Source organism: Panthera leo, chromosome C2 (assembly GCF_018350215.1).
Source record: "Panthera leo isolate Ple1 chromosome C2, P.leo_Ple1_pat1.1, whole genome shotgun sequence".
In the NCBI taxonomy this organism is placed as follows: Eukaryota; Metazoa; Chordata; class Mammalia; order Carnivora; family Felidae; genus Panthera; species Panthera leo.
The window spans coordinates 18,991,605-19,005,891 of NC_056687.1; the positions used below are offsets into that span (position 1 = coordinate 18,991,605).

The 14,287-nt window shown below is 40.0% G+C and overlaps 1 protein-coding gene across 1 annotated transcript in view; it reads left to right on the forward strand.

Annotated features, from left to right (window-relative positions):
• The window catches only part of LOC122198540 (protocadherin Fat 1-like), a 64,985-nt gene that overhangs the window by 41,025 nt on the left and 9,673 nt on the right, over positions 1-14,287 (forward strand). Inside the window, exons 3-4 of the transcript XR_006193036.1 lie at positions 4,542-4,651; positions 9,700-9,876. The gene's annotated coding sequence lies outside the window, so the exon portion shown is untranslated. The remainder of the gene's footprint in view (positions 1-4,541; positions 4,652-9,699; positions 9,877-14,287) is intronic.

The window sequence follows — 14,287 nt, forward strand, 5'->3', positions numbered from 1 at the left end:
TTGTTCTTGTTTTTATATTTGTGAGAGAGAGAGAGTGTGAACTGGGGAGAGGGGCAAAGGGAGAAAGAGAAAGAATCTTAAGTGGGCTCTGCACTGAGGGTGGAGCTCAACGCTGGGCTGAATCCCAAGATCCTGGGCTCACGACCTGAGCTAAAATCAAGAGTTGGGTGCTCAACTGACTGAGCTATCCAGGTGCCCCCACAAGTACGTTTTATAAAGATCCCAAGGAGAGATCTGGGATGGGGAAGAGGCAGGTCTGTGTGGAGTACTTTTCAGGGAGGGCTCTGAATTACCAGAGGCTGGCTTGTGTGCACTGGGGGCCTGAGAGGAACAGTTGGAAGTACAGTAAAACTTTGGTTTACGAGCATAATTCATTCAGGAAACATGCTTGTAATCCAAAGCACTTGTACATCAAAGCGAGTCTCCCCATAAGAAATACTGAAAACTCAGATGAATCATGCCTCAACCCAAAAATATTCATGTAAAAATGATTACATATTGTGATATAACACAAAATAATAAAGAAAATAAAAAATATAAAGAAAAATAAACAAATTAACCTGCACTTACCTTTGGAAACCTTCGTGGCTGGGGTGAGGGAGACGAGAGAGGAGGGTTATTGTGTAGGATGACTCTCACTAACACTAAGGGAATCACTGCTATCGATTGGCTCAATGGAATCTTATTCTTTTCATGCAACTTTAACAAGGAGCCCATCCAATGACACTTGCTTTTGCCTCCTTTTGAGGATTTCGCAGAAATGTGACATTGCATTGTGGTTAAACAGATTAATCACGTGCACTGCTACAGCCTTATTTGGGTGGTGCTTTTCTATAAAATTTTGCACTGTTTCCCACATATTACACATCTCCATAATCTCATTTGAAGTGAGGGATTCCTCCACATCTTTCTCCTCCTTCTCTGTAGACGAGATGCAGATGTAGACTTCTTATAAAATCTTGCAATTTCGGCAACTCTCCTACCTCGCTCGTACGTCTCGATGATCTCCTTAACTTCCCCTGTAATCATCTCCTTCTTCTTACCACTTTTCTATTCAACCTTTTTCTGCATGGGGGCCATTGTATACACTCACACAGATGTTGGCTACAGTACAGTATTGATAAACTCTTGTCATAGACTGTATTTAACATAACTGGCAATAGGTCAGCAGAGGAAAGGGTCTCTATCTGCAGGCAGCCTGACCTAGAATGAAGCAAAGAATTCCTAAGCTTACTCTTGTACATAAAAGCAAAGGATGGTCCATAGGTGCTTAGAAGTGACAAAAAGTACACTAGGCCAATTGTGGGCACTTTTCAATGTTCTGAAAAATCACTGATTTCTGCCAAACACTGTGGCCTGAGACTGAGCATTTGAGCATGGGAGATGATCACCCACAATCCCGGAGAGAGAGAGAGAGAGAGAGAGAACCACTGGCCCAGTTGTGAGCATGTGATGTTCAGTGTCACTAGTACTCGTATTGCAAGACATCGCTCATTTATCAAGTTAGAATTTGCTAGAAATGTTGGCTCGTCTTGCAGAACACTCACAGAACAAGTTACTCACAATCCAAGGTTTTACTCTACTTCAGAGAAAACAGGGAAAAGAATATAACCAAGTTTTGACACTATACTTTTTTCTAGAGTAAACCTTGAACATTTATTTAGTGTCTTTCACAAATATTTGTTAGTGCTGTCTAAATGCCAACTATTACAAGTTACTTATTGATATTAGTGGCTACAAACCTCAAATTATGAGGCGGTTGCTGTTAATACTACCCTTATCACACACAGGTGAGGACACTGAGGAAGGGAGAAGTTAGCTGCGCAGGCATTTAAGTAGCCATGGCCTTTAAAAAAAATTTTTTTTTTTTAACATTTATTTATTTTTGAGACAGAGACAGAGCATGAACAGGGGAGGGGCAGAGAGAGAGGGAGACACAGAATCTGAAACAGGCTCCAGGCTCTGAGCTGTCAGCACAGAGCCCGACGCGGGGCTCGAACCTACAAACTGTGAGATCATGACCTGAGCCGAAGTCAGACCCTTAACCGACCGAGCCACCCAGGGGCCCCGCCATGGCCTTAAATCTAGGTGCTCCAAGTCAGCAGTCTTTTTGCTACAGAAGCTGCCGGCCACGTACACACAACACACAGTCGTAATGAATGGCAGGGTCCATTGAGAAGCACAGATGTATTTACCCCTCTACCTTAATGTTTCTTTTAGAAAATCTGAGGATGATGATGTATCTTGCTGGTTTTAAGTTTGCTTCCAGTCTTTCCATTATCTAGGTCACATCTTCACATGCTGGGATGACATTCTTCCCTACTTCATTCATTCACTCCTTCCCTCGTTTATGCATTTATTCCTGTGCGGAACACAGCACGGTGCTCCCTTTGTTTGGCTTCTAATATCTGAAGGCGGAAGGGCTTGTGGACTGTGTCACAATGCTTCAGTTTATAAGAAATGAGTATTTGTAGGAAAGACAAACCAGAAACTAGTTCAGCAAAGGTTATTGAACACTTACTACGTATCGGGTGTTGTTACGTATATTACAAGGATTTGCTCATTTAATACCTCCAACTTATGAAGTGGCTACTGTTATTGCCTTCATTTTATGGATGAGAAAACAGGATTAAAGAAATAAAGATGGGAGAAGCAAAAGCAGCAAAAACAAAACAAAACATCTAGAAATTATCAGAGCCTAGATTTAAACAAGGGCTCAAGCTGTCTACATTAGAATGCTGGATTCAGCTTTATTACTGTAGATGAAAAATATTAGCACATAAAAATGAGATAGATCCACGTAGTTGCAAATGGCAAGGTTTCATTCTTTTTGATTGCCAAGTAATACTCCATCATATATATACATATATATATACACACACATACACACATATATATACACACCGCACCTTTTTTAACCATTCATCCATCGATGGACATTTGCGCTCTTTCCATACTTTGGCTATTATTGATAGTGCTGCTGTAAGGGTATTATGCTAAGCGAAATTAGTCAGAGAAAGACAAATATATGACTTCACTCGTATGAGGACTTTAAGATACAAAGCAGATGACCATAAGGGAAGGGAAGCAAAAATAATATAAAAACGGGGAAGGGGACAAAACATAAGAGACTCTTAAATATGGAGAAAAAACAGAGGGTTGCTGGAGGGATTGTGGGAGGGGGGATGGGCTAAATGGGTAAGGGGCATTAAGGATTCTGATCGTGAAATCACTGTTGCGCTATATGATAGCTAACTTGAATGTAAATTAAAAAAAATAAATTAAAAAAAGAGATAAACACCAGTTGATACAAAAGCAAGCCCTTAGTATAGAATAGCAATTAGTTTTTTTCAGTTTCAAAAGTTTTATGTTGTTGTTAGTTGATTAAACTTTTAAAAATGAAAGCCTTAGGTATATGAAGTGCACCTACCCTAAAGTGTAGAACTCATTTAGTTTTGACGAACTGACCACTCCCATGTAACCAGCACTCAGATCAAGAACACAATATGGCTAATACCCAGAGCTCCTTTTTGTCTCCTTCCTGGTGCTGTCCCTCAAGCCCCAAGGTAACCACCATGTTGACTTCCAACTGCATTGATTGCTTTCCTCTGCTTTTGTTCTCATCTAAATGGAAGCATATAGTTTTATACTTTTGTCTTGGGCCTTTTTCACTCAAATTATGTTTGTGAGATTCATCCATATTATTACATGTAGTTAAGGATTTGCTCATTTAATACCTCCAACCTATGAAGTGGCTTATCTTACTGTATTACATTGTGGAAATACACTGCAATCTACTCATTCTACTGTTGACAGGCATTTGGTTAGTTTACAGTTTGGGGCACTTGCAGATAGTGCTGTCTTAAAGGTTCTAGTACATGTCTTTTTAAAAAAATTTTTTTCAAAGTTTATTTATTTTGAGAGAGATTGAGAGAGAGAGAGAGCAGGGTGGGAGCAGAGAGAGAAGGAAAGACAGAATCCCAAGCAGGCTCTGGACTGTCAGCATGGAGCCCGATGCGGGGTTCTAACTCACAAACCGTGAGGTCAAGACCTGAGCTGAAACCAAGAGTTGGACGCTTAACTGACTGAGCCACCCAGGCGCCCCTCTACTACATGTCTTTTGCTGAGCATATATTAGCTATTTTTATTAGCGATTATGTATGTTAGAGATAGTGCAGGATAATGATTTAGTCAGAAGGAGGTCAAGAAGAAGATCCCGAGTGATTAGCGTGTATTCAAAACTAATGTCAAGAGTGAGAAAATATAGCAAAACATAAATAAAAGAAAAAATAATCAGAACTCGGTAGAGCTGGCCATCGGTTCTCTGGTTCAAACCATGTTGTGTGAATGCGTGCCTTCAAAAAATAAGAAGCACTCCATAACTCTCACAGATAAAAAAGGGACGAAGGATGTTAGACCATGGGGGGATTCTGCTAGAGTTTCTAGAAGTTTGAGAGGGGTGAAGGTAATGCTGAGGTGAGGGCCATGATTGCCCACAGCAGATTCCACATGGTCATTCAGGAGATGTGTTTATTTTTCAGGGTCACCTCTGAGTTGGGAGGAAGAATCTGTCAAAACTCATCAATCCACTCTCCACAGACCAAACAGTTTGGTGGAAAACAGGATGAGTCATGTTAAACAAGAGCAATTGGTAACGAGTGTGTAACTGTGGTCCCAAATAATCACAGTTGGATATAATCAGCGTGTATGTCACATGGGAACAAACAACATAATAGGAAAGAGGGTGTGATGTGCTTCTAAATGTGATTTTAAGGTCTGGGGTGGGAAACTAAGTATGGGGTATTAATAGGTTCTTCTAATTGAAGGTTACAACTTGGAAGGGGAAGAGGATGTGGATAGAAAATGGTTGGAGATAGATATTGCCAAAATATAAGAGTTGAGTTTTAGAGATGGTAGCTACTCACAAGAGACACGGTTGAAATGAGAAGTACTGGGAAAAGTATGTAGGTCAGATTTGTTCAGCTGATAAAACTAGCTTTACCTTTATTTTAAGGGGCAGGGGAAACATTCAGCTACAATTGGTAAGATAAATAGCGTGCCTTCAACTAACTACACACACAACTCCCCCCCCCCCCCAAAAAAAAAGTAACGGGGATAGTTTTGCCCAAATCAGAGCATTGAACATGGACATGTTATCTTTGAGAAGGTAAACCAGGCAGAGGGGGTGTCAGAGAAATTTAAGGTTAACAGACATCTTAGAGATTCGTCCAACCCGCACATTTTATAGATGAGTAAAATGGAAATTTGAATAGGCTGAGTCAGGCTCTCAAGTCAGTCAGGCTGTCTGGGTTCAAGTCGCAGCTATCATCAGCCTTCCTCTCTGTGCCCATTTTTTTTTTTACTTGCAAAACGGGCTAATAATTATATCTATCTCTGAATTGTTTTGAAGATGAAATGACATAATCTATGTAGTGCTTAATGTCTGACATACAGCAAGAGTTAGCTACTGGTTTTAATTGCCTGACCTACATTTTCACAGCTGGTTAGCAATCGAGTTGTAACTAGACCCCAAGTCTAGCGGGCTCTCAAACTTCCAATTTAGTGTCATCAAGCCATATCAGACCGTATACGTTGCCGGCATTTCAGAAACGCTTTTATTCTTTGCTCTGAATTCAGAACCAGTTTTGGGGTAGACATGAGGGTCAGGCAGATGAGACCAAACTAATCAGTTCTCTTACTCCTAAAAGTGGATTGGAGGTTATGACGTGGATACAGGACAACAATTGGGTTCCTGCCCAATTTACTTGCCCCTGCCCCCACCTGCCCTAATTTAAACTTTGGTAGAGCACACCTAAAGGAAAATTTATCAGCAACTAAGACTGCTCTCTTGTTGGGATAGGGGAGAAAGTATGACAGAGGGGGAGAAAGGCAGAAAGATCTCAGATCCTCTTGTGTAGAAGTTTTGCAATATTAGTTCTATTCAGTCAAGAAATATGGACTGATGATGTAGTTTACCTTCAGAGGTTGATTATTCAGAAGGTCTCTTTGGGAGATGACCAAAAGTTGATCAGAAAAAGAAGGGGAGAAAAGACCTTCTGGACAGTAGGAACAGTGCATGAATAAGTCACTCTAGGAGATCAAAACAGTGAAGTGAACGAGGACTCTGGAAGGAGGGATGCTAGCAAATCAGGATCAAATCAGCTTTTTTCTCCAACTTTTTCTAATATGGAAAGAGCAATCTGAGATTTAAAAATTGCGCAAAGAACTTGTTGACGATATGGAAATGAAGGGAACACAATTTATTGAATTCACTCAACAAACATTCAACAATTGCGTTTTTAAATGCAAGCCACTTTGTATCACTATTTTTAAAGCCCTACAGTGGCTTATATTTGCACTAGAATAAAATCCAAACCCTTACCATGGCTTTCAAGGCCGAACCTGATCTGTCCTCTGCCTACCTCTCTTTCTTTCTTACTTGCTATGATCTGCTCACTTAGGCCTCTTTCTGTTCCTTGGGCAAGCTTGCTCCTGCTGTAAGGCCGTAGACACTACATCCAGATCTTTTCCTTTCTTTTTTTTTTAAAGAAAATGTTTCGGAATCTTTTCACACCGAGCTTTATTGAGATATTACTGACATAAGATATATGTAAGTTTTGGGGGGATAATAGGATGATTTGATACATATAAATGTTGCACAATGATAGGACCACAGTGATAAGGTTAGTTAACATATTCATCCTCTCCATAGTTACCATTTTTGTATATGTGTGTGGTGATAATGTTTAAAATCTACCTCTTTCACACTTTTCAAATATATGATACAGTATTGTTATAGGCACCATGCTATACATTATGTTCCCAGAACTATTTACCTTACAGCTGGTAGTCTGTACCTTTTGACCACCTTCATCCATCCCTCATCCCTTGGGCCCTGGAAACTACCATTTTACTCTGTTTCTTTGAGTTCACTTTTTTTTAGATTCCTCATATAAATGAGATCACACAGTATTTGGCTTTCTCTGACTTATTTTAGTTAACATAATGCCCTCAAGTTCCATTCTATGCTGCTGCAAAGAGTAGAATTTCCTTCTCTTTTAGTAGCTGAATAATATTCCATTGTGTGTATTTATGTACGTGTGTGTGTGTGTGTGTGTACATACAGATATCTCTTTGAGATAGTGATTTTATTTCCTTCAGATACATACCCAAAAGTGGAATTTTTGGATCATTATTATCTTGTTCATTTACCTGCCTACTTGCTCATCGTCAGGCTTCATCCCACTAAGACACAAGCTTCCAGAGAACAAGGATATTGTTTGTGTCGTTCACTGCTGAGTTTTGGAGCCTGGAAGATTGGCATATAGTAGACTCTTGAAAAATGCTTTTAAATGAATGACTAAATGAGTAAATGAACGGACGAATGAATATAACGGAGAGGCACCAGGAACTTCTGGGTCTGTAGTCCTTCCAGAACTCACAGTCTAGGTAATTCATTTCAGTGCCATGTGCTGAGAGTTAGTAGAGGCACATGCAAATGTCATGGAGGAACAGAGATGGGAGACAGGAAGGCTTTAGAGAAAAGTGATTACTAAGTAGATTTCCTTAGGGGATGACAGAGTTGGCCAGAAAAAGGAGGGGAGAAAAGCCATTCTGGGCAGAGGGAACAGTGTGTGAATAGTCATTCGTGAAAATCAGAACAAAGAAGGGAGCTCAATTCGAGGCACTTGAAAATGTCATTCTGGACTTTGGTGGAACAAATTTCAAATACAACTAAAACAAAAAAGTGGTGTCATCCCTAGCAGGGATCCTAGTGTGTAGATAGTGTGGTTCAAGAGGGATTAGAAGAATCTTTCTAAACAATGAATCCCTAACAAGAAAGAAGGGGCATCTAAGAGGTTCTCGGGTGTATTTAGGTTTTGAAAGAAGAATGAACAGAATATTGACAAAGGAGTGCCATGCTCTTGGGAGACCTGGAATGAGTGAGATAAACCTGAAGAATTACGGACTCCGTGAAGTCAGAAGTAACTGCAGTTTAGAAAACTTGTAACAGCCCAAAAGGACTTTCAGACCCTCTGAAAAAAAAAAAGGGAGAGAGAGAGAGAGAGAGGGGTGGGGGAAGATACAAATTAATAATGAAGAGGTAATTGCTCTACTTATGGAAGTTGACAGAAAGAAGGCGCATTTTTCAGACTGGAAATGTTACAAGCAGCAGGAAATAAAGATCAAGATAGATGAGTGCCATTTTATATGTGTTTGTGCTTCCAGACTAAAACCACATTCAAATTTATGAAATAATTGAAAGTTTTGGTAATGGAGAGATTTGCTAATTTCTCTGAAATAAGGAGAATGAGAGAAGGAAGTATCAGAACAAATAATGGCAAACACAGAAGAAAAAAGATTATTGTCCCATCCAGGAATGACTTATATAGGATATTTTAGTTAATTCTGGTTTAAGAGCACACAGAGATTGCTTTTACTCCCTCCCCAAAATACCCATTTGGATTATAGTAACTGTATCTAAATTCAGACATTTCCTGGCTTAGCTTTGTTGTAAGGAATTGGGTTTAGATTATTTTTAAGTATTTATGTATATTTTCCATTACATTTCTCTAAATCTCAGATATTTCTCCCAAAGGTGCCCTTTGGCTGAACTGTGAAATGTAGAAAATCTTTCAGAACCACAATATTTTGATTTGGGCATTGATCCCCTAATGAATATTAAAGAGTTGTTGTGAAATATTGAGATTTAACGAGCTTGTCCTCAACAATAGGGAAGACCATCATTCAGCTCACAGGGACCTGCTTTTCCACTCCTAATTACTTAGCAGGAAATATACGTTCTGAATGTCTGTGGTACCTATGCACACGTATGACACATAACTGGATTTTTCTGATGTCTTTAAAAGGCAAAAGACAGAAATGATTAAAGCATCCCTGGGGAAATGTGAAGAACCCTTTGAGTCACAAAATTACCCCCAAATAGAGCATGTTCAAAGGGACTTTTTGTCCACATTGTGAATAAAATTATTTTTTTCATGCAAACTACATACACTTTTGCAGCTTAGAATTTAGCAACTCATCTAAACCACTGAACGTTAGGAAGTATTCCTGCCCAGTTTCTTAGAACTTTCACTGTTCCTTTTTCTTCTGAAGCCTGTTGTTATGAGCATATATGCCAGAAATGATTTGTGTGCTTCAGGATAAGTCTTGGTCCATGTTGTTATTCAAAATCTTCCTGTGCTGATTCAAGACTGCATCGAAAACAAATTTATGAGTTGACATGGTTGAGCTGTAAAAAACTGATGTTAAGGTTTTAGATTATTTCAAACAAATTGCCTTGCCGAGTTTCACACCTCTTTCTGTTCAAGTGGTTTAATTTTACATTGCATGAAGTCCATATGCATAGAGATATTTATCATTTGCACTTACTAAATTTAAAATGACAAACAAGGAGGAAGTGGTTTTTTTGCCCTCAAGATATAGGTAATCATTTAGCAATACTAATTATATTCCAGATGATTGGTGTAAATTTTGTCTCAAAAAAGAATTTTTCCAATCAGTAGCCTTTTAAGTTATATTTTCTAAGCATATACATTCCCAGACCATCAGAACATGCGTTCAAGATGTGCTCAAATCCAAGTTTTTTCTGCTAAGTCCAGAAACTATGAAAGAAGAATCTATATGTATTGGAAGAATTTGTGAACCTTCTTTAACTTTTTCCTGTCAACCTTACAGTGAAAAGGGAAGACTTTCCAGGAGGATACTGAGAGGCCCTGTAATATATTGAAGCAATCCTAGAAATACTGTCAATAAATATGACCAAGCATGCTGAAATGTTCAAAGAAGTAAAGATCATCTGAGGGAAGATATGAAATAAAAAGAGAGGAGAACTGGGCTGGAGTCAATATAAATGTAAGACTTATGATATGAAACAAGATATTTATACCCTTCTGTAATGGCTATCTAAGACCAATCTCCTGCTGTAGGGTAGATGGTGGTTGTCACTCAAAAGGAAAAGATGGCTTGCAGTACAAAACAGGACAACGTCATGCCCCATGTCTGTCTTCCATGTCTGTCCCTCTCCACCCCCTTTTCCTCTCTTCCTCTTTTTCTTCCTACCTCTCCTTTGTATACTTGCCATGTGCTCTCACTGTGGTAAGTACTGGCCACAGTATGTTTAGCAAGAGAGGCTCCCTGCCCTTCTGGAGTTTGTCATATACAGATATACAAGTGGTGCCAGGAGGGGGATGTCCCTGAATTCTGTGCCTTGGTAGACTCTCCCAGTGCAAATGGCTGATTTCTTCTCTTGGCTGTTTCTTTAAATGTTCTCTTGCTTTTGCATTCTTAACAGCTTCTCTGTTAAAATGGCTATATGCTCAAGACTTCCAAGTATGAAAAAAAATCTATGCTAAATTTTTGAGTCCCTTTCCTATTTTCTTTTCTTTGTTTCCTTTCAGTTTTTCTTTTTTTTAAGAAATGTGACACAGAACCTAGACAAACAGATGGCTTGGGTCTATAATCCCTATCTGAAAGGACAAAGGCCATTCTGAACTGAAAGCAGCTAAGAGGTGGAGCTATGGCTAGAATCTCTTGGTGGTGGAGAGAAGATAAGGGGCAGGGGCTACTCTGTCAAAGCAGGACAGAGGTCTTATCATATGCTCACTTAGCTCCCATCCTGTAGCCCACTCCACTATCAGCCAGAAAAGATCCCGAATAGCCAAAGTGATGTTGAAAAGGAAAATGAAAGCTGGAGACATCACAGTTCCAGACTTCAAGCTGGAAGAATTCCAGACTCATCAAGACAGTTTGGTACTGGCACAAGAACAGACCCATAGATCAGTGGAACAGAACGGAGAACCCAGAGGTGGACCCAAAAATGTACAGCCAACTAATTTTTGACAAAGCAAGAAAGAATATCCAATGGAAAAAAGACAGTGTCTTCAGTAATGGTGTTGGGGAAATTGGACAGTGACATTTAGAAGACTGAACCTGGACCACTTTCTTACACCAGGCACAAAAATAAACTCAAAATGAATGAAAGACCTAAATGTAAGACAGGAAGCCGTCAAAATCCTCGAGGTGAAAATAGGCAACAACCTCTTTGACCTCAGCCACAGCAACTTCTTACTAGACATGTCTCCTGAGGCAAGGGAAATAAAAGCAAAAATGAACGATTGGGACCCCATGAAGATAAAAAGCTTCTGCACAGCAAAAGGAAACAATCAATAAAACTAAAAGGCAACTGACAAAATGGGAGAATATTTGCAAATGGCATATTGGGTAAGGGATTAGTATCCAAAATCTGTAAAGAACTTATTAAACTCAACACTCAACAAACAAATAATCCAGTGAAGAGATGGGCAGAGGACATGAACAGACACTTTTCCAAAGAAGACATCTAGATGGCAAATAGACACATGAAAAGATGCTCAACATTGCTTCTCATCAGGGGAATACAAATCAAAACCACAATGAGGTATCACCTCATACCTGTCAGAATGGCTAAAATGAACATCCCAGGAAACAACAGGTGTTGGTGGGGATGTGGAGAAAGGGGAATACTTTTGCACTGTTGGTGGGAATGCAAACTGGTGCAGCCACTCTGGAAAACAGTATGGAAGTTCCTCAAAAAATTAAAAATAGAGCTACCTTGTGACCAATTGCACTACTACATATTTATCCAAAGGATACAAAATGCTGATTCAAAGGGGCACATGCAGCCCAAAGTTTATAGCAGCATTATCAACAATAGTCAAATTACGGAAAGAGCCCAAATGTTCATCGATGGATGAATGGATAAAGAAGATGTGGTGTATACACACACACACACACTGGAATATTACTTGGCAGTCAAAAAGAATGTAATCTTGCCATTTGCAACAATGTGGGTGGAACTAGAAGGTACCATGCTAAACGAAAGAAGTCAATCAAAAATAAAGATCACATGATTTCACTCACATGTGGAATTTAAGAAACACAACAGATGAACATAAAGGAAAGGAAGGAAAAATAAGGTAAAAACAATGATGGCGGCAAACCATAAGAGACTCTAAACTACAGAGAACAAACTGAGGGTTGCTGGAGTGGAGGTGGGTGGAGGGATGGGCTAAATGGGTGATGGGCGTTAAGGAGGGCACTTGGTATGACCATTGGGTGTCATATATAAGTGATGAATCACTAAATTTTACTGAAACCATTATTATGCTGTATGTTAACTAAGTTGGATTTAAATTAAAAAAAAAAAAAAAGGATCTTTGTTGCTCCAGCTCCTCTTAGCTATAACAGCTTGTTGTTCTTAATTTTTTAAAATGTTTTTATGTATCTTGAGAGAGAGGCAGAGTGTGAGCAGGGGAGGGGGAGAGAGAGGGAGACATAGGCTCTGAAGCAGGCTCCAGGTTCTGAGCTGTCAGCACGGAGTCTGATGCAGCGCTTGAACTGGTGAATCCCGAGATCATGACCTGAGCCGAAGCTGGATGCTTAAGTGACTGAGCCACCCAGGTGCCCCTACCCCATCTTGTAAGAATAAGCCCACAGACCTCACATTTACTTAAAAATCTGTACACAGAGAGAAATGAGGCGGATGGCCTGCCAGCCAGGAGCCCAGGATTATTTTAGTTCTCTTTTTATATATGAATAAAACCCAAGACACCCGTGATCTTTCTGGGTGTTGTTTTTGGATGCAAAGAGGAGAGAGTCCCTTGTACTCAAAAAGAAATACACTTATAAACTTATACTTTTGAGAGATTCAAGTATATATTTTGAAAACTGGGTGGAAAAGATATCATGGAGGTCATACATATATTTACAGATTAAATTTATGTTTTTAAAAAATGTATTAAAAATTTTTTTAAATGTTTTATTTATTTTTGAGAGAGAGAGAGAGAGAGAGAGAGAGAGAGAGAGAGAGAGAGACAGAGGAGGAGTGGGGAAGGGGCAGAGAGAGAAGATACAGAATCTGAAGCTGGGCTCCGGGCTCCCAACTGTCAGCGCATGACCTGAGGGGAAGTTGGAAGTTGGATGCTGAACTGACTGAGCCACCCAGGTGCACCTGAATTTACATTTTGAAAGCAAGGAGAATTGTAGTAAACAATGCAAAATATACCTGTGAAAAGGTGTTCGGGTTTATTTAAAAAACAAAACAAAACAATGGAGCCACCATATTTGTTCCAGAGAACAAAGGGAATAATGACAATGAGGGAATACAGCTTATAAGGTATTGTCTGTAGGTTGAATTTTGTTTTTGTTTTTTTTTTTTGAGAGAGAGGGCAAAAGTGAGTGAGGGGCAGAGAGAGAGAGAGAGAGAGAGAAGAGAGAGAATCCTATGAGGGGCAGGGAGAGAGAGAAAGAGGTACAGAGAGAAGCAGGACTCACCCAGGGCTCCTGTTTTACCTGAAGTTGGGGCTCCTGCTCACCCTAAACCAGGCTGGTGTTCACCCAAAGCTGGGCTCGAGCTCACCCAAAGCGGGGCTCGTGCTCACCTGATGTGGGATTCAAACTCACGAACTGTGAGATCATGAACTGAGCCAAAGTCGGATGCTTAACGACTGAGCCACCCAGGCGCCCCTGAACTAAATTTTGAACACATGAAATCAATTTCTGTTGATTGTGATGGGGGGCCCTGATTTTCCTCATCAGAGGAGAGAGTGTAAGTGTGGATTATGAAGAAGGACAGAGCAAGCTTTATAATAGTATTACAAACAATATCTATGGGAGCACAAAGAAGAGAGAGTTTTAACTCGGGCTGAGGGGCGGGGGGCAGAAGATACTTCATGGAGAAGATGTCAGTGGATGAGCCTGGAGGAAGAATCAACATTTCTAAATGCGGGGATGGGGAGGGCAGTAATCTGGGATGATGCTAGCTGAGAGGGTATGGACAGTCATCTGTTTATTCAGAAAATCTTCACTGAGCCCTTACTTTGTATCAGGTAATGATTTTCATTCACGAAGGGCGTTGTGTGATTGGAGCTTAGGAAGTGTTTAAGGGGGATAAAAGGAGATAAGATTGAAAAAAGGAGGTTGAGGCTTGGTGACATGTAACTGGCTTTAGTGTTTAGGCAATTTTATGTAACTTTGGTCAGTACTTGGTATCTTATTTAAAGGAAAGATTGTACAGAGTCCCAACAAGGGAAGTTCCTTTTCTTGGTAGGGGGGCTTGGAGCCCAATGTAGGGCTTAACCTCCTAACCCTGAGGTCAAGACCTGAGCTGAGATCAAGAGTCAGATGCTTAATTGACTGAACCAGCCAGGCATCCCTAAAATAAAGATTGTAAAAACAGAGGTTGCGAGTTGAGGGGTTGACTCTATCATATGCTAGCTTGCTTTCC